The sequence below is a fragment of the Ailuropoda melanoleuca genome, chromosome 4 (assembly GCF_002007445.2).
Source record: "Ailuropoda melanoleuca isolate Jingjing chromosome 4, ASM200744v2, whole genome shotgun sequence".
NCBI lineage: Eukaryota > Metazoa > Chordata > Mammalia > Carnivora > Ursidae > Ailuropoda > Ailuropoda melanoleuca.
The window spans coordinates 25,493,845-25,514,532 of record NC_048221.1 but is presented as its reverse complement, the minus strand read 5'-3'; the positions used below and the strand labels follow the sequence as shown (position 1 = coordinate 25,514,532).

Genomic DNA, 20,688 nt, shown 5'->3' with positions numbered 1-20,688 from the left:
CCAAATAAAAAACCAAAAAACCAAATGTATTTTAAAAGCAAGAGTAAATATTGAACAAAATGAAAATGAGGTCAGAACTGCAATCCTGTGATAATTCTTAGAACAAAGAATAAGTCTCACGTGGACTGTCTTAGAGCATGATAAATCCTTCCGGTTAGCATCTGGTTATCACAGTGCTATCACAAAGAAGGCATTTTTGCAAACATACCTTATTGATCTCTCAAGGGCTTAATTCTTTGATTTTCAAAGAATTGATTTCTGAATGCAATTTCCCCCCTTCTCTTCATCAGGTCTCACATGGCCAGATCATCTATCATTGCCTTGACAGGTCATTCAAGCAGTTCTCCAACATCGCTTGCTTTGATTTCATGAAATCCTGCCTCTCTCACAAGAGTTACAATTTCACTTTCCACTGTTTGTCCTGTACCGATCTGCAAAACGTCCTAGGAGCTGGGAGAGACAGATGATCAAGACAGGGGTGCTCCTGGCACCCGGCTAGACACTGCGGTTGAAAACAGAGGGAGGGATGATGGCGGGGGGCCTCAGTTTAAATGGCAAGCCCATTACTGAATATCTTCCTGCAATGATGACTTCTGTTGCCCTCTGTGACCTGGAAACTGTAGGGAACCAGATACCAGAGATGCTGATAGGCTGACCCTCTAGGGACTGTACCTGAATTGCCTTTTTATTTCTCTCCACTTCCCCCACTCTCTCTTCCTGGAAGATACCCTTGACCTCCCCCTATCTTCTTTACAAGTCTTTCTAGCAGAGCTAGGAGCTATCTCCTTCAGTGTACCTTCGCTCAGCCCCATCAGTTGTTAGGAACCAGCACGCCTCAGATAGTTTGTAGGAATGCTTCTCTCTCGTGGCACTGGTGATTTGTGCCTTTAAGCACGGGACCCATGAGAACACCAGCTGTACCCTCCACTAGGCTGCAAGTCTCCACGATGAGTCTTACTACATCTCTGCGTTTGCCACAGCACTTCAGGACACACCGTGTCTTGCCCTTGGAGGGTGCTTAGTCAATCAATACCAAATGATAAGCGAGGAGGTCACGAATCAACAGGGCTGCCCACTAGTGCCACCACAGGCCATTCCTTCTCTTTGTTCACGATGGTCTCCAACAAAACAAACATTCTTCATCAGAGCGCTGAGTTTTAGAGGCTATCTCCAGATGGGCAGTTGGGACCCAGAGAAGTTAAGCAAGCTGTCCAATGTCACACAGCTCTTCTCTGCCTCCAGTCCACCAGTGGCTCACTGGGGCCACATGATTTTTATATTTGGGGATTATCCTCTTCTATCACCCCCTGCTCACCTCTTTCCTTGAATGAGCCACAATCCCTGATATGTCATACTCTTTCACACCTCCAAGCCTTTTTGGCACACATGGTACTCTCCCTGGCATGCCTTTTCTCCCTCCTGCCTGGTGCGCTCCAGCTCATTCCACAAGTCTTGGCCATGAAGCACAGCCCCAGTCTATAAATGCTTCTCTGAGGATTCAGTTTTGTAGATCTATAACCTGGGTTCAAATCTCTGCTCTGCTATGACCCACTATGTGACCTTGGCAAAGTCACTTCACCTCTTAGGGCCTCGGTAAAAGGATAGAATGAGAGGGTGCATGGAGACAGCTCAAAGCAGTGACTGGTGGATACCAAGTGCTCACTCTGGACAGCTGGGAAGATCTCACCGGCCCTCGCAGGGCCAGGGAAGGAGCCCTGCCACACCTCCATCACCCCTCCCCCACAGTGCCACCATGCCCTGGGCTCTCAGAGGCTTGAGTCTGCAGGCATGTCTGTGTTGCTATCTTTATACTCCCAGAGTCTGGCCCCTTGCTCCATTCCCAAATTTCATCACATAAAAGGCTTGAATCTTGTTCTGAGTATATCACAAGGCAAATACCCAACACCAACAGCCACAGAGCCACAGCCTCTGGAAAGCAGCCTAAGCCAAAGGCTGCTGTTACTTGAGATAATTACTTAACAAAAAGAATAGGATCCCAACCTGCAGCAGTGTTGAGAACCTCTGCCCACACAGTTCGCAGGCTGCCCTGTCCGCCTGAATCAGCAGTTTCCTTGGTGCAGCCCCAAACGCGTCCAAACACAGGCAGCGACCCCCTCCATGGCTTCTGGGTTTGGAAAGCCTGGAAGATGACCAAGAGGGTTTCTGAGGGCCCAGTTTAGGAGCGTACCTTGATCTTCTTTGAAGAGACAACTACATCCAAGGTCAGAGAGGACTTGGGTTTGCAAAAATTGCATCCAGATCTAGGGTTTCTCAACTGTGGCACAAGGGACACTCTGGGCTGGCTAGTTCTTTGTTGTGGGGGGCTGTCCTATGCACTGTAGGATAGTTCGCTGCATCCAGGGGCCTCTACCCACTCCATGCCACCCCTAAGTTGTGACAAGCAAAAATGTCTCTAGACGTTGCCAAATGCACCTGGGGGTGGGGTGGGGGGAGCAAAGCTGCCCTCAGTTGGGAGCTCTTCTGGAGGAAGTGAGCCCACTTGACTCCAGCCCTGGATTTACTGCTGCAGTAAATCAATGAGGAACATTCTTAGCCACTCACCGTATTTGCCTTAAAAGGACATCTTCCAGTCCTCAGGGATTTTTTTTCCCCCTAAGTTCACAGTCTTGAAGGCAGTTGTTCTCAACCCTGGCTGCACAGAATCTCCCAGGGAGCGTTTTAAAAATATAGATTCAGGGACACCCCCCTACCCCCGTGAGATTCAGATTCACTGGGCTTGGGGCAGAGGCTGGACATGGGTATTTTTAAAAAATTCCCGAGGCAGTTCTAACATTCTAACATGCAGCCAGGATGGAGAAGCATTACCAGAAAACATGCCATTTGCTTCCATCTCCCCCATCCTTTGAACCTGGTAGTTTGTTAAAAGCCAGTGAACCAGAAAACGAAAATGAGGTTAAGGGGATTTAAGTAACATCCTCATTCTTGACAACGAAACATCCTCCACACACTCCATTTTTTGGCCTGCAGATGACTTGAGAGAAAGAATGGAACTTAACCCGGTAGTCATGCAGTTTGTCCATGGCCTTACTGATCTAAACAGTGCCTTCCCATAAATCTTTCTGGGAAGATGGAAATGTTCTCTCTCTGCTCTCCTTAATACAGTAGCCACTGTCTACACATGGCTATCAACCACCTGAAATATGGCCAGTGTGACTTAAGAATTTTAAATTTTATTTCATTTGAATTTGATAGCCACCATATTGATAGAATGAAAAATATTTGTGGTCCTGCAGGGTCACAGAAACAAAGTCCCACAGCCTGCTAAATGCCACAGAACCATAAATATTTACAAAAATGTATGCCTTAGAATATCTAAAATCAACAGTCTTGAAATTATCAAATGGGATCCTAACTTACCCTAATAATCAAATTAGGATTCATTTTAAAACATTTTTTTTTTCAACCTGCAGAGCTGGCTTCCCCGGATTTTCCAAACACTTAGCTTTGAACATTCCTGGCCCTTTACTTTTGAACACTCATCACTCATCACTGTAAAAAGGGATCTCATCACCAAAATAACTAGGAGTTGGTAAAGAATATAACACAGGGAAGTTGATTTCTACTCTGAGCCACTTACTAGTGTCCTAGGGAAAAACACTCACCCCAGCTTTCCTTCCCTCCAAATCCAAAGTAAACGTTTGAGTCAAACCTCTTGCCCCCAAGATAAACCTGAACCAACACACAGTGCAAACCAAGGTCACTTCTAAGAACAAGCTTTTTTTTTCTCATATCACTAAGCTTCACAATGACTTACAATTGCATGAACTGCATTCACACACTCATTCTAGGTGTGTGGAGCCTCACAGAACTCAAAGTTCATAGATTTTTAAAGCTAAAAAACAGAAAGGCGATTCTTTTTGCCAAGGCAATGGATGGTTTAGAGGCGAAGAAGGCAGCACAGACCTTTTTAAGCACACACACAAAATGCTTACCTCGGGGCACCTAGCTCACTCAGCTGGTGGAGCGTGTGACTTGTGGGTTCAAACCCCATGATGGGTGTAGAGATTACTTAAAATCTTTTTTAAAAAATGCTTTTCTCTCCTTGGCTGGGACTCCTCTGGCCCACCTCTAAGCAGAGTCAGTGTGAGTCATTTAGTGATGATTTAATAGGTCTCCAGCAATTCAAAGTGGGGGTCAACACTTACTCTTCATAATAGCTGGTGCTTACTGAGTGCTTACCACATCCTGGGCCCTGTGTGTTATTTTATCTAAATCTTATCACTGCCTTCTGAAGCAGGTGCCATTACCAGAAGTTAAGGCTCAGAGAGGTTAGGTAATAAGCCAATGGCCACACAGCTAGCAGTGGTAGCAGTGGGATTAGACCCAAGTCTCTCTGATTTTCTGGTGGGAATCCTCTGGGTTATGAACAAAAACACACATGTAATTAAAACATTAGGTACCATGCTGAGCCATTATCCCATGATCAGGCCGTAGCTCAATGAAGGGAGTCTGGTGTTGCGGGATTCAGAAATTCTGAGCCTATTCTTACTTCAGAAACCACACCATTCCCCCGAAGGACCCCCCCCTCCCTCTCTGTCCTGGGGTTTCACCAGGCAAACGGTTAGAGGGGTCTTGGGGAGTGCTTCTGATCCTGCCAGCACAGAAAACATAGGCAGACACATGTAGATAGAACTTTCCAAATGCCATCACAGGGGTGGAAGGTAAGGATCCCAGTTACAAGATCCCAGGGGAGAAAGGAATCACTTTCAGTTGGGCGCAGGGGAGGAATCAGAGGTGCATTCCTGGAGGGGACCACTGAGCTGGAGCTAACAGGTAGGTACGACTGAGACATCAGAGATTCCAGGGAGGGCATTTCTAAAGGAGGGGACAGCCTAAGCATAGGGAGCACCTCATTTGCCTGGGTTATAGCAAAGGAAGCAGAGGGGGAAGGGGGAGATCAGGATGCAAACAGGGGAGGGAAGAGAATCTCCAGGGGCCTAGGCTGATGGGCTGGGGTAGAATGGGAGCTCAGGAAGTAATGACTGACCATCCCAGGACATGTTTAGCATCCCAGCCCTGGTACTTCTTAGCTGGGTGGCCTTCAGTAATCCCTTCTCTCTGTCTCCTTGAGGAGGACATCCAGGACCCCCGTTGGTCTGAGAACCTACTTTTAGAAAAATTGGTGCTAAGAACATAGGTTATCAATTTCTCTTATTTCTAACTTCCTAGATTACAAAAATGTTAAGAATTTATTAGTTACAATTGGGTAAAAATTAAGTCTAGTGGTTCAGAATGGGGGCTTTGAGGTCAGATTCCCTGTGTGTCCTGGGAAGGGGACACATTCTTCCTCTGAGAAACGGGCATCACATTGGTACCTACCTCACGCATAGAGCTGTTGGGAGAAGTGAAGCAGATAATCTTCTAAAGGTGCTAGGACAGGATCAGGCAGCCAGTACTTGCTTATTCTATGTCAGCTATTACTTATAATAAACTCTTCTTAACGCCCAGCCAGGTAGACTAGCCATGAGGGAGAGGTGAGGCAAATGCTGGCCTCCAGTCCAAGTTGGGACCTCTTCTTAATCAACCAGACTCTGAGGCATAAGGGCTCCAGGTACACATCCCAGATAGCACAGCCTCTAGACCCTCCTGCAACCTCTTCCTCCTTCCCTATTTCATTCACTGTCAACTTGGCCTCCTCCACTCTGAATGCGGGTACAGGGGCGCAAATCTTGCATGTGCTCTGCCCTCCAGCCAGCGTTACACAATCCCAATTTCCAAGGCTGCCAGGAAGGCAGCGAATGTGTGGGCGGGGTATGCTGGGGGTTGTAGGGCAGCACCGAGCTATCGGGGTGGTTGGACCAGCATCCTAACTCAAGGGTTGCCGGGAGTTGAGGGCATGAGGCCGAGGGAACTGGGGCAGACTGAGGAAAGGTGAGCTAAAAGGCTGCTGGGGGTAGGTGTTGGCCGGGGGAGGTCCCGAGGGACGCAGATATCTTGGGGTGGGACGGGGGTAGGTCCCATTAGCTGGGAGGTCGAGCTGCAGCCCTTCCTCAGGAAGTGGTTAGGACAGGGCTGCAGGAGCCTCCAAACCATCCAGGCACAGGAGGGGTGCACAGGGGCTGGTGCCGGAGCCAGCGGTGGGAGGCGGAGTAGAAAGAGGGTGCAGGTCCCCGACGCATCCTCACCTTGTCCCTGGGCTTAGGGCGGTAGGCAGCCCGGGGAATGAGGGCACGTGGGATTCGGGAATGTCAAACCCGTCCAAGGGCTGATGCCGGAGCGAGCGAACCGAGTAGAAAGAGAGGTGCAGGTCCCCGACCCATTTCGCCCCGAGCGTCGCTTGCGGGGAGGCCAGGCAGCCCTGACTGGAGAAGTGGAGGTTAGGTCACGGGGCCATAAGGGAGAGAACCCGGACACCCCCTCTCAGGTGCGCATCCCCGCCCCGCCCCGCTGGCGCTCACTCCGTCTGACCTCAGGCGCCTGGGTCTAGCCGCCGGATCCGGACGCAGGTCCTCGGCTCCCGGCCCCGCTCGCGTCCGGCGGCAGCGCTCGTGCCCGCGCCGCTCAGTTCCCGGCGCCCGGCTCTGCTGGACGCCTTAAAGGCGCAGCGCGCCGGTCTGCGTCAGCCGACAGAAAAGCCGGCCCCGCCCGCGCCGGCCCCTCGCGCGGCTCCGCGGCTGCCTGGTCCGGTCTACCGCCGATCCCGCACGGGGACCCTCCGCCCCTCGGCTCCGCCGCTCAGAGCATTAAACCCGGAGGGGCAAGTTATGGTGTCGCACAACCCGATCTCAGCAACCTGTCTCCAAGAATCCAAGAGCCCAGGCCAGAGTGCCCGCGCCTCCTCCGCTCGCGCGGCGCCGAGTGCGGAGGGCAGAACCGGCCGCCCCGCCCCGCTCCGCCCCGCCCCTAAAGAGCTCTCGGGGCGAGGGGAAGGGATGGGGACCCAAGGAGCCACAGTTCCACCAGGCGATGCCAGAGTTCGTCGAGGCATTGGCTCATTGTTTACTAAGCACCTGCTATGTGCTTGGTGCTGCTGGGTACGCGCCGCAAAGTGACTCTGGCTGGGTCTCTGCTCTCAAAGACCTCAGAGGGACAGGCACAGGTTCACAGGCAAGCTTAGCAACGCTGTCGTACACATGTTGTCTCTTTTAATCCTGTGAGGAGGGCATTGTGATTGGTTTCCTTTCTCAGAAGAAAGGTGAGGAGCTTGCTCATGGGTTCAGCCTGTAAGGACAGAATTGGGAATTTAGACCCAGCACCTGGCTTCTAAGCTCCGTGGGCAAAATGGCAGTCTTGAAAGGCTTTCAGCCACCACTGGTTAAATTCCCAGTATGATCATTTCTTCTTTTTTTTTTTTTTTAAAGATTTTATTTATTTATTTGACAGAGATAGAGACAGCCAGCGAGAGAGGGAACACAAGCAGAGGGAGTGGGAGAGGAAGAAGCAGGCCCACAGCAGAGGAGCCTGATGTGGGGCTCGATCCCACAACCGGGATCACGCCCTGAGCCGAAGGCAGACGCCCAACCGCTGTGCCACCCAGGCGCCCCGATCATTTCTTCTTTTTAAGGACAGTTAAACCTCATCAGGCAAAAAAATAAGGAGCGGAGCGTAAAAGTTATCACCCATGAAATTCAGTGTTGTCTGACTAGCTTATCTGCCACAAAGCCTGGATTTTTGAGCATCTGGCCTCAGTTTACCAGTCCAGCCTCATCTAGTATTCAGAGCAGGCAGGCTGAATTCTACCACTTTGGCCTTTGCATGGGCTGTTCCCTCCACCACGAACTCTTCCTTTTCTGCTTGGCCAGGCTACTAACTCTTTTCCATGCCTCAATTTAAATGTCACTTCCTCCAGGAAACCTTCCTTAAGTCCCCTTTGGGCCCACACTGCGCTATGGACTTCTTCCATCAAAGTGTTTATTCATTTATTTAATATTTACTGAGCACTTACTGTGTGCTGAGCACTATATGTGGGGTGGAGTGTTGGGTCTTGATGTCTTCTACTACCCCAAATCCATGGCTTCCTTTTCTGCCTCTTACTCTAGACCTACGTGGGACCAATGCCCAATAGGACTCTCTTGGTATTTAAATCCACCCCAAAGGCAGCTTTCTGCCTGCCAAACCCTCCAGACTGGCAGAACCTGGTTCAGTTGGGCGGGTTCTGAATTTTAAGAATGGGTCATGGAAAAGAAGCCTCATAGATGTGGCAAAGGAACATCTTTGAGGCTACCTTGTAAAACCAGCCTCTGTCAGGGCTGTGGGCATCCATCCAGAGTTAAGGACAATCTCCCTGGCTTGGACTGGGGCATCTCTCTCTACGGTGTTGGCTACTTCATCATTCACATTACAAGAGTTGCATTTGACGTGTTTCATTGACTTGTTCTCCCCCCCCCCCATCAAATTGTTCTCAGAGCTTAGGGACAATGTACTCATCAAAGAGCAAGTTGCTCAGGATTCTCATAGATCATAATTAACCTAATAGGGTGCTTCAGAAGACCTATCTGAAGAAATCAATCAGAATGCAACAAAGAGTGATATGACATGAAAAATATGAAAGATCTTACAAATAATGCAGAATAGGCTGAGAAGATCTAAAATTCATTTAAGCAGCATCAAAGATGGAGCGAAGAAAGGAGAGGCCATATTTGAGGTAGTAATGGGTGAGAATTTCCAGAGCAGAAAAAAGAGATAATTCTGCAGATTTAGGAAGCATAATAATATATTCTAAGTAGGAAAAATAGGAGGAAATCCACACCAAGAAATATTGTAGTGAAACTGCAGAATACTAAAAACAAAGAAAAGATCTTTAAAGCAGCTAGAGATTTAAAAAAAAAAGAGACAGATTATTCCCAAAGGAGGGAATTAGATTGCCAGCAAATTTCTGAAAGGCAATATAGAAAGCTAAAAGATGTTGAAGAATATCTCCAAAGACCTGAAAATTGGATCCCCAGCCTTTCAGGAATGAGAGTGACATACAGATAAAGTAATTTACAACTGGAAAATTTGACTAACTGAACTTCTAAGACATACCTTAGAAAGAAGAAAAACAACCCAATTAAGAACTGCAGTGAAAGGAGGAATGATGAGTGAAGAAATTGGCAAATAGAGTGAATCAAAACAAAACTGTCAGTACAAAACAATAACGATGACAACAATAATCATAATTTATAGGTTTAAACAAGGTCAGAACGAAAATAGGGGACAGCAATAAATTAGGAACGAGGTGGTCAAAATTAAAGAGTTCCAATGCCTTTGCATTTGAGGTGGGAAGGGAATTAAGATATTAACTTTGCCTTTGTTAATTATGCAAGGCACAATGTCAATGGTATTCATTAAAGTAATATGAATAACATGGATATCTTTCAAACCAGTAGAAGGGGGAAATGACATAAGTCAATAAAAAAAACCCAAATGCTAATCAACTCAAAGACATGTAGAAAAAGTGAGACTCCTCCCCCTAAAAAAGAGAGTAAAAAAAAAATAAGTCCAGATATACTAATAATCATAGTAATTTAACTAAACTCATCAGTTAAAAGTCAGAAATTATCAGATTGGATGTTAAAGGAATCCAAGAGGCACTGTCTCAAGAGGTATTCCTAAAACATAGGAATTTGGGAAAGTTAAAAGTAAAAATGTGGAAAATGATATACCTCAAAAATAGTATCCAAAAGGGAGCTGGTATAGCTATATTAATATTAGATAGCAGACCAACAAAAATCACTAAGGATGGAGAGGATCACTACATAATGATAACAAGTTTGATTTGCCAGAAAATTATATCAGATGTCAACTATAAAAAACATAAATTTTATAATTATTAGAGAAATTGTTAAAATTTTTAGTGAAAGGAAAACATTAAGCCTGATGGTTCTAGAAGGAAATCTAAACTCTCAAGGAATAGATCATACTACTCTCTCATAAGCCCTCTGGAAAATAGAAAAAGAGAGAGCACATCCCAACTCACTCTATGATGTCAGTCTAAATTCCATAACATGCAAGATCAGATCAATATTACTCCTAAATCGCTCAGAAACATGGAAGTAAAAATCTTAAATAAAATATTAGTACATTGAGTCCAGCAACACATAAAAAAGATGACGCATCATTCCCAAGACAGGTTCATCCCAGGAACCATGATAGTTTAACATTAGGAAATATATTCTTGTTAACCACATCAACATAGTAAAGGAGAACTACAAGGTCATCTCAATGGTGGCAAAATTTTAAAATTCAACAGTCCCTCATTGTAATAACTCATAGGAGACTAGGAAGAGAACTTCCTTAATCAGTTAAAATGCAGCTACCAGAAACCTGCGTCAAATATTCTCAATAATGAAAAATTAGAAAGGCTGCCTTCAGAATCAAAAATGAGGGGTGCCTGGGTGGCTCAGTGGGTTAAGCCTCTGCCTTCAGCTCCAGTCCTGATCCCAGGGTCCTGGGATTGAGCCCCGCCTGGGGCTCCCTGCTCAGCAGGGAGTCGGCTTCTCCCTCTTCCCCTGCCACTCCCCCTGGTGGTGCTCTCTCTCTGTCAAAGAAACAAAATCTTAAAAAAAAAAAAAAAGAATAAAAAAATGGTTCCAATCAAAATCCCAACAGGACTTTTCAAGGAAGATGATGAACTGATTCTAAGATTTATATGGAAGGGGTACCTGAGTGGGTCAGTAGGTTGAGTGGCTGACTATTGATTTTTGGTTCAGGTCATGATCTCAGGGTCCTGGGATGGAGCCCATGTTGAGTGGGCTCGTCATGGGCTGAGTGGGGGAGCCTGCTTCAGGACTGTCTCTCTCCCTCTGCCCTCCCCACCGCTTGCTCTCTCTTTCTCTCTCACTAAAATAAATGAATAAATCTTTAGAAAAAATGAGATTTTATATGGAAGAGCAAAGGTCCAAGAAAAGTAAAAATGTTCCTAGTGAAGATGAAAAAGTAGATATCAAGATTTGTTATAAAAGTATAGTTATTAGGACAGTGTGTATTCATGTAGGGACAGATAAAAACACTAAAGAAACAGAATAAAAATCACAGAAACAGACCAATGCACATAGGGAAACATGGTTTATGAGGGAGGTGGTATTTCAGATCACTGGGGAAAGGAGGGACAATTCAGTACAAAGTATTAGGACAATTGATTATTCATATAGAAAAACATGGAACTTAACAACCCACCCCCCTCCAAATTAATTCAAGATAGATTAAGGACTTTAATATAAGAGGCAAAACTAAACTTTTAGAAGGACAACATAGGAGAATATCTCCAGGGTCTCACCAACACTTGGTTCCATCACACTGCCTCTAATCTAGTAGGTATGAAAGGGCGTCTCATTGTGGTCTTAATCTTCACGTCTGTCATGAATGGGCTTGAGCAATTGTTCATATAGTTGTTTGCCATCGTGTTTCCGTGTCTGTGAAATACCTGTTCGTGTCATTTTCCCGTCTAATTGTCTGTGTCCTAATGGTTTTAGTTCTATGTGAGCCAAAAGCTTCCAGTTTGTGGCTTATCTTTTCGCTTTCTTTCGTGCTTTTAGACAAAAATTAATTTAGTCAAATTATCCTCTGTGTTGAGTGCTTCTATGTCCTGTTTAAGAAATCCTTTCCTACCTCACCTAAACCACATTGACTGAGATTAGGGGAGACCTAGCACCCCAAGGACACTGGGGATGCAGGTACCAAACAGGGACTAATGGGTGGGCTGGCAAGAACCCCAGCCAGCAGTCCAGATGAGCAAACACAAGCTCCAAGTGTCTGAGTCATTGGAACACCTCTCAGGTGATGATGCTGGGCCCAGCTCTGCCACTTACTAGCTATCTGCCTATGCAAACCTGAGTTTCTTCATCTATAAGTAGGAGGCAATGACGAGCAACTGATGATGGGACCAGCCTCGTAGGGCTGCAGACAAGATCAAGCTGAATAATGTGTTTACAGATTAGCCCTTCGCCTGGCACCAAGGAAGTGTGCGTAATATCAGCTATCAGCATCATCGCTGCTCATACACCAAGCATTTACTGGGCTCACCCTGTTCTTAGTTCTTAGACGGGCCTAAAAACTTGTCTTTGAATAGTCAAAGGTCAGTCAGGAAACAGAGATTATGAAGACCCCAGTGTGAACCAGGAATCAGTGGGTGAAGGTTACCAGCATGTGTGTGTGTGTGTGAATGTAGTGCATAGTTCTTCTTGCTAAGAAAACACATATTTCCCCCAAGGTCCTCACAGTCTCATGTCAACATCCATATCACTCATGACACTGTACTGAGACCTCTCCTCTTAGTTGTCCCTGGTGCCTCTCCTGGGGCCTGTAAGCATCCCACTGGGTAGCCACTTCAACATGAACATTTTAATGAAACTTTCAAAGATGGTGTGCATCACATTATGCCAGCTAAATCATGATGCTCCCTTATCCATCTGATTTATCAAAAAGAATGCTTCTTTGTTCTTTTTAAAAATTTTTTATTTATTTATTTGAGAGAGAGAACAGAGCGAGAGAGAGAGCACAGGCTGGGGGAAGGAGCAGAGGGAAAGGGAAAAGCAGACTCCCTGCTGAGCAGGGAGTCCAATGCGGGGCTCAAACCCAGGACCCTGAAATCATGACCTGAGCTGAAGGCAGACATTTAACTGACTGAGCCACCCAGGTGCCCCTTCTTGCTTTGTTCTTATCTTGTCTCTTCTCTGAGCTGCTGAGGTCATGTGGGGAAGCCAGATTACATGTCTGGGTGGAGGGATTATAGTCTGGTCCCCCTTCAGGCAGTGGTCCTGATATCCCAGTTGGGGTTCTGGGGACTAGAGGTACTGGGTACCCAGTGGGGCCAGGACAGGAGGTATCAAGTTAGGTCATCTCTTCCCAGTGGCACACAAGTGGCTGGGAACAGGCCAAAGAGCCAGAAGTGAGATGGACAATGGGAGGGAGTAGAGGAATGGGACAGATGAAGCTAGGGGTAGAAGGCAATTGTGGGGAATAGACTCCTGTTCCTTTGTGTCAGTTCTCAAGTGGGTTGTTGTCATTTAAAGACATAGGGTGAGCAGTTGTTAATTAGTAGGTAGTATACATTTCTTCTCTGCCTCCTTTATACTGGGAATTGTGCTTCTCATCCATTATACCATTTGTTTTCATCCGCACAACAGCTCTGGAGTATGGAGGTTATGACTTCCACCATTTCACAGGCAAGGAAACTGGGTTTGAGGCTAAGGAAGCGGCCCGAGCTCATGTGGCCAGCAAGTGATGGAGTGGAGACAGACAGGTTTCCTGGATCTGTGCTCTGAACCACCATCCTCAACAACTACCTCCTAGGACTTGTGCAAGACTTACATTTTGCAGGCTGCCATGGAGACTCCATTGAAGTCTCGAATGATAGGATAGGCGTTGGCGGAAGCTCAGGAAATTGCCATGGAGGGCCTTTTTCTGAAGAAATCCACTACATTTGAGTGATGGCAGCTCTCCACTGTTATGGCTACCTGTGACTGCAGCCTGACTGGAGATGAGTGGGTCTCCATGGAAACATAACTTCCACTAGCTACCGCTTCCAGAGGAGAATGCTTCCAATCTTTGAGAATTCATCTCAACTCTAGTTTCAAGACTCTATCTGCACCACATTTACACACGAGGCTCTGAGGCAGTGCAGAGTCATGCTTGGGAACACAGGATTTGCTGCTCCCTGGCAGGACTGACTCATCCATTTACCAAGTGTACATTGTTGACAAGTTGCTTACTTTCTCTGGGTCCCAGTTTATGCCTCTATAAAATAGGGGTAATGTAGTCCTTACTTCATAAATTTGTTCTAGCCATTACTGAATTCTGAAACAAAATACGTGTTGACTGTTATTCTTTCTCACCCACTTACCCATTCCCTTTCTGCTGCCCTCATTCCCAACTAAACTAGGATAACCAGTTCATCCCAGTTTGCTTTCTTTGTCTTTGCAATGAAAGCCCCACTCAGTTCTGGGCAGACTGGGATGGTTGGTTGCCTTTGCTGACTCTGCTGTCAGAGAAGTCAAAATGGTCCTGAAAAAATGGTGGCCAATGGGGCTCAAGAAGGTCTGAGTCCAAGATTTACATTGGTCGTTTATCTTCATAACAGTTTTCTGGCCATTGCATATCAAATGAAGGCTCAGAGGCCCGGAAAACTGACTGAAACGAAAGGCAAGTCCAATTAACGATCTAATTTTGAGTCTCCTTGAGCAGGAGCTGCCTTATCCATCACTGTATCTCTCTCCACATTTAGTAGGTTAACTGTTAAATGAGTGAGTAACAAATCTCCTAAAACACGCACGGTGCAAAATGATCCCTGGTCCTAGGCTGGGAGCTCCTTGTGCCAACAGATCTCCAGGGTGTATTATGAGTGACATCGGCCTGCATCTAAATCTGGTTCTGGGATGACTTTGGAGCAGGCTTAGCCTGTGGAGGGGAAATCTTATCCTACAGTGGGATTCTTGCCTCAAGACTCATTCATGAGTCACTCTTTGGTTAAGGATTGACACCCACTTAAAGCTGCGCTCCTCACCCTGTCTCTGGGGCTGATACAGTTTTCAATGGATTTGTAAATAGTTGTCCAATGGGTGATGACCCAGGAGGGAAATCTGCCCCTGGAGAACACCACACAACCTACTGAGGTCCCATACTTACAGCATGGGGTCTCTCCCAAGGTCTCATGCTCCTTACACGTGGGGTAAGCAGGGGAGTTCAGATTATGGGGAGAACACATCCCCACTTGCTAGGAGTCTAGGGGTGGGACATGGATTGTTCTCAGTGTTCTGAGCTGGCATGCTGGCAGGGCTTTGTCACTGCTAAGTGCCAGAGAAGAAATGGTATGGGGGACTAACCAGGTGTTCATACTCGAGTGTCAAACGTCCCCTCGCTGTGCCTCTTGGTAGCTGTGAGACCTGGTGCAAGTGACTCCCTCTCTGACCTCATCCTTGAAAAGAAGATGTGTAATATGGGGCCAAATACAGCTCAATACCCATAGCTGCTCTTGTTTTATTACTGGATCCAACATAAGCACCCCATACAAGAGAGAATCGTGCCCAAATCAACAAACACAGAAGGGAGTGTCAAACAGCAAGCACTCAATAAATGTTAGCAACTGTTATTAAGAGCTGTTAAATCATCATCTACTTCCTGGGTCTGAGTCACCCAGCTTCCCTGTGAATACCAGGAGAAGCTTATTTAAGAACTTCTGTGAAACACGTAAGTAGTATTCCCACTCAAAATGTATCACCTTAATGTAAGCATGAGGAAGTGAGGGAGATTCAGCAAAATAACTAGACTGTACACTTCAAAACTGTCAAGGGTATGAAAGACAAAGGCTGAGGAACTGCTCGGATTAGGGGGGGTCGAGGACACAGGACCACGGAGGACGATGCATAAGTGTGGATTGGATCCTGCACCAGAAAAACAAACAAACAAACAACAACAACAACAACAACAACAAAATCCCCAAACAACTGCTGTAAAGAACATTATTAGAGTAACTGGTAAAATTTGAATAAGGTCTGTAGATTAGGTAATAATATTATATCATTGCTAAACCTTCTGGTTTTGATAATTGTCCTGTGGTTAAATAGGTGAATTACTTGTCCTTGAGAAATCACTTGGAAGTATTTAGGGATAATGGATCATAATGCCTCCAACTTACTCTTGAGCAGTTCAGGGGAAAAAAAATCTGTATGTATGAAAACTAATGAAAAAGCAAACGTGCCTAAATGTTCATCGGTGAAGCTGGGTGAAGGATATATATGAGTTGTTAAACTATTTTTACAACTTTTATACACATTTGAAATTATTTAAAAATAAAAATTAAAACATAATTTTATTTTATTTTTTTTTAATGATTTTTTATTATATTATGTTAGTCACCATACAGTACATCCCTGGATTCCGATGTAAAGTTCAATGCTTCATTAGTTGCGTATAACACTCAGTGCACCATGCAATACGTGCCCTCCTTACTACCCATCACCAGTCTATCCCATTCCCCGACCCCCCTCCCCTCTGAAGTTCTCAGTTTGTTTCTCATAGCCCATAAAAAATGAAAAACTACCAAACCTTTAGAAGAAGAAACAGTGCAGCTAGGCAAACAGTCAGCAGCTGTGAGAAGCCTTCCACCTCCTGGTCCTGCTTCCTCACCGTGCCCTCTCATGGTCGGCCTGGAAAGGCTAGCTGTATACTAACAGGCCGCTTTAGAATCGGCCTTAGAGGCAGGGACAAGTGCCGGGCATGTTTGCATGCTTCGTAAGCAGAGAAAGGCGATGGATCCAGCACGGTGTAGTGGCCCGTGGGAAGGTGTGGGGTGAGGGGAGGCTGCAATGGCATCATTTGGTCTGCCTGCAGCCTTTTAACCTAGATGTCCCATGAAGGGCAAGGTGAAAAGCACTGTGGTGCTGGACGAGACGGTCTGAGATGCTTCTTTATCCCGGGACAAAGGTGAACGAGGCTCCCCAGGAGAGGAGCAGTGCTCACAGTCAGCCAGAAGAGGGCGCTCCCTTCTCCCGCATCGTGCTGGGAGCCAACAGACTTTTCTACTCCGGAGGTGTGCTCACAGCGGTTTCACAGGTCTGCGGATCCCAGGGGCAGGATTAGGGTCAGGTGAATGAGGGGGAGCCTGAAAGTGAGGTTGGTTGGTCATTTAAGCTGTGATACTTTGTTCGTTGTGGATGTTCTGCATTAATTTTGATTAATTACTCAAGATTAATTAATTATTGGAAGTACTGCAATAACATATTATTGATCTTGATTAGTGAGTCGTTTGTCACCCCCTTAAATGTCCCACCTGAGGCCAGCGCCTCATTTGCCTCCTCCTAGTCCCACCCTGGCAGACCAAACCCATTAATTGCAACACCAGCAGCTCAGTTTGCAATTGGTTAGGTGAGGTCTGGAGTTAATGGGCCCTTTTATACCATAAAGGAAGGGCTGGGTAAGAGAATTAATCCTGAAAACCTGAATTCCTGCCTTTGAAGTCACTTTATAGTCAGTGGCTGGGGCCTGAAATTATTATCTCTAAGTCTCAATTTTCTTACCTGTAAAATGGAGCTCACGATCCCTTCTTTGCACAGTTCATTCCAAAGGCAGAGTATCATCCGACTGAGTACTTCCTGAGGGCCAGACACTGTGCTGAGTCTGCCCTTGATTTATCAACTCACAAAAATGGTCACAGCTTTAGCATATAAGAGCTATTATTATCTCCATTTTTGAGGATGAGGAAATGAGCACAGAGGGCTTTAGCGACTTGCCCAAGGTTGAACAGCCAGTAAGTAGAAGTGCACATGCTTTTACCTCCACGCCAGCGTTCTCAACGGGGCGGGGGCGATCTCCATCCCCGTGGAGACATGTGGCAATGTCTGGAGGTATTTTCAGTTGTCATGACGAGGGGGAGTGCTGCTAGCCTCCGGGGGGTGAGGGCCAAGAGTGCTGCTAACTGTCCTGCAATGCATGAGGCAGCCCCTACAACATGGAATTATCTAGACCAAAATGTCAGTAGTGCTGAGGTAGAGAAGCCCGCTCCCTGCTCTGCTGCTGAGACTGGGGAGCTCTATGAGAACCGAGCACTCGGGGCTCCCTGAAAGGCAGATGCTGTGTGGAAGTGGTTGCTATATTTCTGTTGTCTCAGTGACCTGGATTCTCTTGGTTATTCAGGGACCTGAGTTCCCCTGGCTCAGTGTCCTCACACGATGGTTGAGAAGGTGGGCTCTGGAGTCAGTCAAGTCACCATAGCATGCTTTCAACAATGATTTACCAAGCACCTGCTACGTGCCAGTCTTGTCCCGGGCTATGCAGACACACATAGGTGTCCCTGTCCCCACAGAGGTGTCGAGCGGGGAACAGACATCAGACAACACACAGCTCATAAATAATTATACATTGTGATACATGCCATAGCAAAAGACATAGGCCCCATGGAAGAGAATAAAAGGGAAGACATTGATGGGCTGGGGTGTGCAGCGAGGCTTTTCTGAGAAAGTGACATTTAAGCTGAGACCTGGAGGTGGGAGGAAGGAAGAGCACTGCAGGTGGAGGGAGCAGCTGTGCAAAGGCCCTGAGGTAGGCACTGAAAGCTGCTCAACGTGAGGGGAGGCCAGTGGGGGAGGAAAAAGGGAAAGGAGCAATGTTACTTTGAAGACGGGGGTAGGTAGAGGCCACAGGAAAGAGCTTGGTCTTTACCTCAGATGAAGGGCCTCTGAAGGGTTCTAATCAGAGCAGTGCCACACCAAGGCCAGTCCTTCAGAATGCCACCTGCTTGAGGTCCAGGCACAGCCCTGCGTGGAAGATGCCGTGTGAGGTCAAAACCCAGAGCCTGCTTCATCATCTGGACACCATCGCATGAAGGTGAGGTTGGTCCCAATGAAGCAACCTTAGATAAAGCACCTCCCCTTGTGACTGGGGTGAGCGAAGCTGGCTCTGAACTGTGATAACTAGAGTGATTTGCATACATTACAAGATTATTGCTACGGCTCATTTGTTACTAGACAAAGAGTGACATTAGTCACTGGAAACATCTGTTTGGGTCAGGCGGCTTGTCCTCCACCACAAGCCCTTTGTTTCCTTTTGCTACTTTTGCTACTTTCTTTTTGCTCCCCAGTCTGTGCACTTTCACTCCCCCTGAAATCCCCATCGTGGCTTTCTCCAGTTCTGAGGTATCCTTTGTCCCAGTGTGTTGTCCCCACTGACTCCCGTCCCACCAGGGCCCATGGTGGATGGCTGTGGCTCCCTGTGATGTTTGGGACCCTGTGTCTGAACTCCTGCTCCTCATTTCTACCCATTCATATGAGATTCAGGGAGCTCTTCCATGGGGGCTTAGTGAGGCTTTGAGGGACCTGACTGTCCCTGTCCAACTGGGATGGTATTTCTCAAGGTGGATGTTGCTTAAGATATTGATAGGATTGGGGCGCCTGGGTGGCACAGCGGTTAAGCGTCTGCCTTCGGCTCAGGGCGTGATCCCGGCGTTATGGGATCGAGCCCCACATCAGGCTCCTCCACTATGAGCCTGCTTCTTCCTCTCCCACTCCCCCTGCTTGTGTTCCCTCTCTCGCTGGCTGTCTCTGTCTCTGTCGAATAAAAAAAAAAAAAATTAAAAAAAAAAAAAGGATNAAAAAAGATATTGATAGGATTTATAGGAAGAAGAGGGTTCTATGAACAATAAAGTCAGTACACCCTATTTCAACACACTGAAGCAGCTTTCTTTATTGCAGGACTTTTCAGAGCATTTAATATGCTAATGTGCTTTATAAATCTCCAGAGAGTAATATAGATTTATCCTTTTTTCTAGGAGCATCTTACAGACTAGTGTTTGGAAGTACATGCCCCAGGAAACATCATCCGTAGCCACTAAGTGGCAGAAGGAAGGATACTTCAAAGTGATCAGTGTGGGTCAGGCCAGTGTTTGGCTTTCCTTCCCGGCTCCTGACTCCATGCTCCTGGAAGGAACTGTCTCAAACCCCCAATTCCCGGCACAGGATGGATGAGTGTGGGCTTTCTGTTTTCCTTGAACCTGCCGTGTAACCCTCCATGTTATCAGGGACTCCTGAAGCCGGTTGAAAGCTGCTCTGCGCTCGGTCATACAAAGACAGAAAACACGTTGGCAGGGACATTGTGTAATCCGCTTTAAAAAATAAAAAGCTTTTTAGTACTTTCATCTTTCTTTTTAATTACTAAACAAGTACATGTTTTTGTAAACACAAACAAATGAAAAAAATCAAACAATACCCAAATGTATAATAGTAAAAAGTCAAAGTCTCCTTTGGTCTCCTTCCTGTTCTCCACCTAGAGTGTTTGCTCCTTATTAAGGTTTTGCTATGCCTGGGTTGGCAGGCGAGAAGGCTGGTTTGGAGTCCCAGGGACTGAGATGGGCTAGCTGTGTATCCCTGGGTGCAAACCTCAGTGTGCTCATCCATAGAATGGAGGAAGCATAGGGGAGTACTGAGGGATAGGAAACAGAAAACACTCAGCAAAGCCCCTGCACCTAGCTGACTTCAGTTAAATTCGAGGCTTAGTATTTTCTTTCCGGAATCCAGGTACTTTTTTTTTTTTCCTAAGTCCAATTCCCTCCAGTAAATATGCTAATTACAGAATGGGGTCAATCTCTTCAGAGTGTTTATGTGATTTTTTTTTTAAGTCCTCAAGGGCAGTTTCTATATGCAGAAACCACTACACTGAGCTTTACTTTATTTTTCAAATTAATATTCAAACGATCAAAGTTAAAAATTCAAAAATAGATTTGTCGATTCTCATCCTCCAGGTTAGCTTTTTTTTTTTCCCCCAAAATTACAAATGGAAATGTTTCCAAACCATAAGGGAAATTTTACGTTTGAACAAGGTGATAACAGGTGTCTTGCAAAAGAAAAAAAATTCATGGCATGAAGTTTTTCTTTCAAACTTTTGAAGCAAAAATAACCTAAGTTGTGCACTATTGCTTTAGGGGAGGTGAGGGGAACAACGAGGTGGTAAAAGAAGGAACACAGTCAACTCAGTATCGAACTTGAGAAAGTAAAGTCACTTCTGCTCAGCTTTGAGTTTACAAATATGCTTTAAAAAAGAAAAAGAGGAAAAGTTACACTTAATGTTCAAATTTATATAACTGTAGTTCCAATAGAGTGTCCGTATTTGAAATGGCTTTAGGCCATCAGCTGATGCCTCTGAGGTCCAGACTATCTGGCCACAGTTTTCAAATGGCAATTCCATGTTCCTATGTCTGTTCAGAATCCAAGGGAGCTTAGGTTCAGCTCATAGTCTTCCAGAATGTTTTAGAGATTGCTG

General features: G+C 46.1%; 1 protein-coding gene across 7 annotated transcripts in view; it reads right to left on the bottom strand.

Annotated features, from left to right (window-relative positions):
- ABHD6 (abhydrolase domain containing 6, acylglycerol lipase) overlaps positions 1-16,006 on the bottom strand; it is a 79,176-nt gene extending 63,170 nt beyond the window's left edge. For 2 of the 7 annotated variants that reach the window (XM_034658531.1, XM_019805388.2), the window contains exon 1: positions 6,430-6,828. The gene's annotated coding sequence lies outside the window, so the exon portion shown is untranslated. Of the gene's footprint in view, positions 1-2,001; positions 2,141-6,146; positions 6,324-6,429; positions 6,829-15,984 lie in introns of those variants that run through there. The other 5 variants (XM_019805374.2, XM_034658530.1, XM_019805385.2 and 2 more) reach the window with 5 other exon arrangements.
- Positions 16,007-20,688: the final 4,682 nt, after the last annotated feature.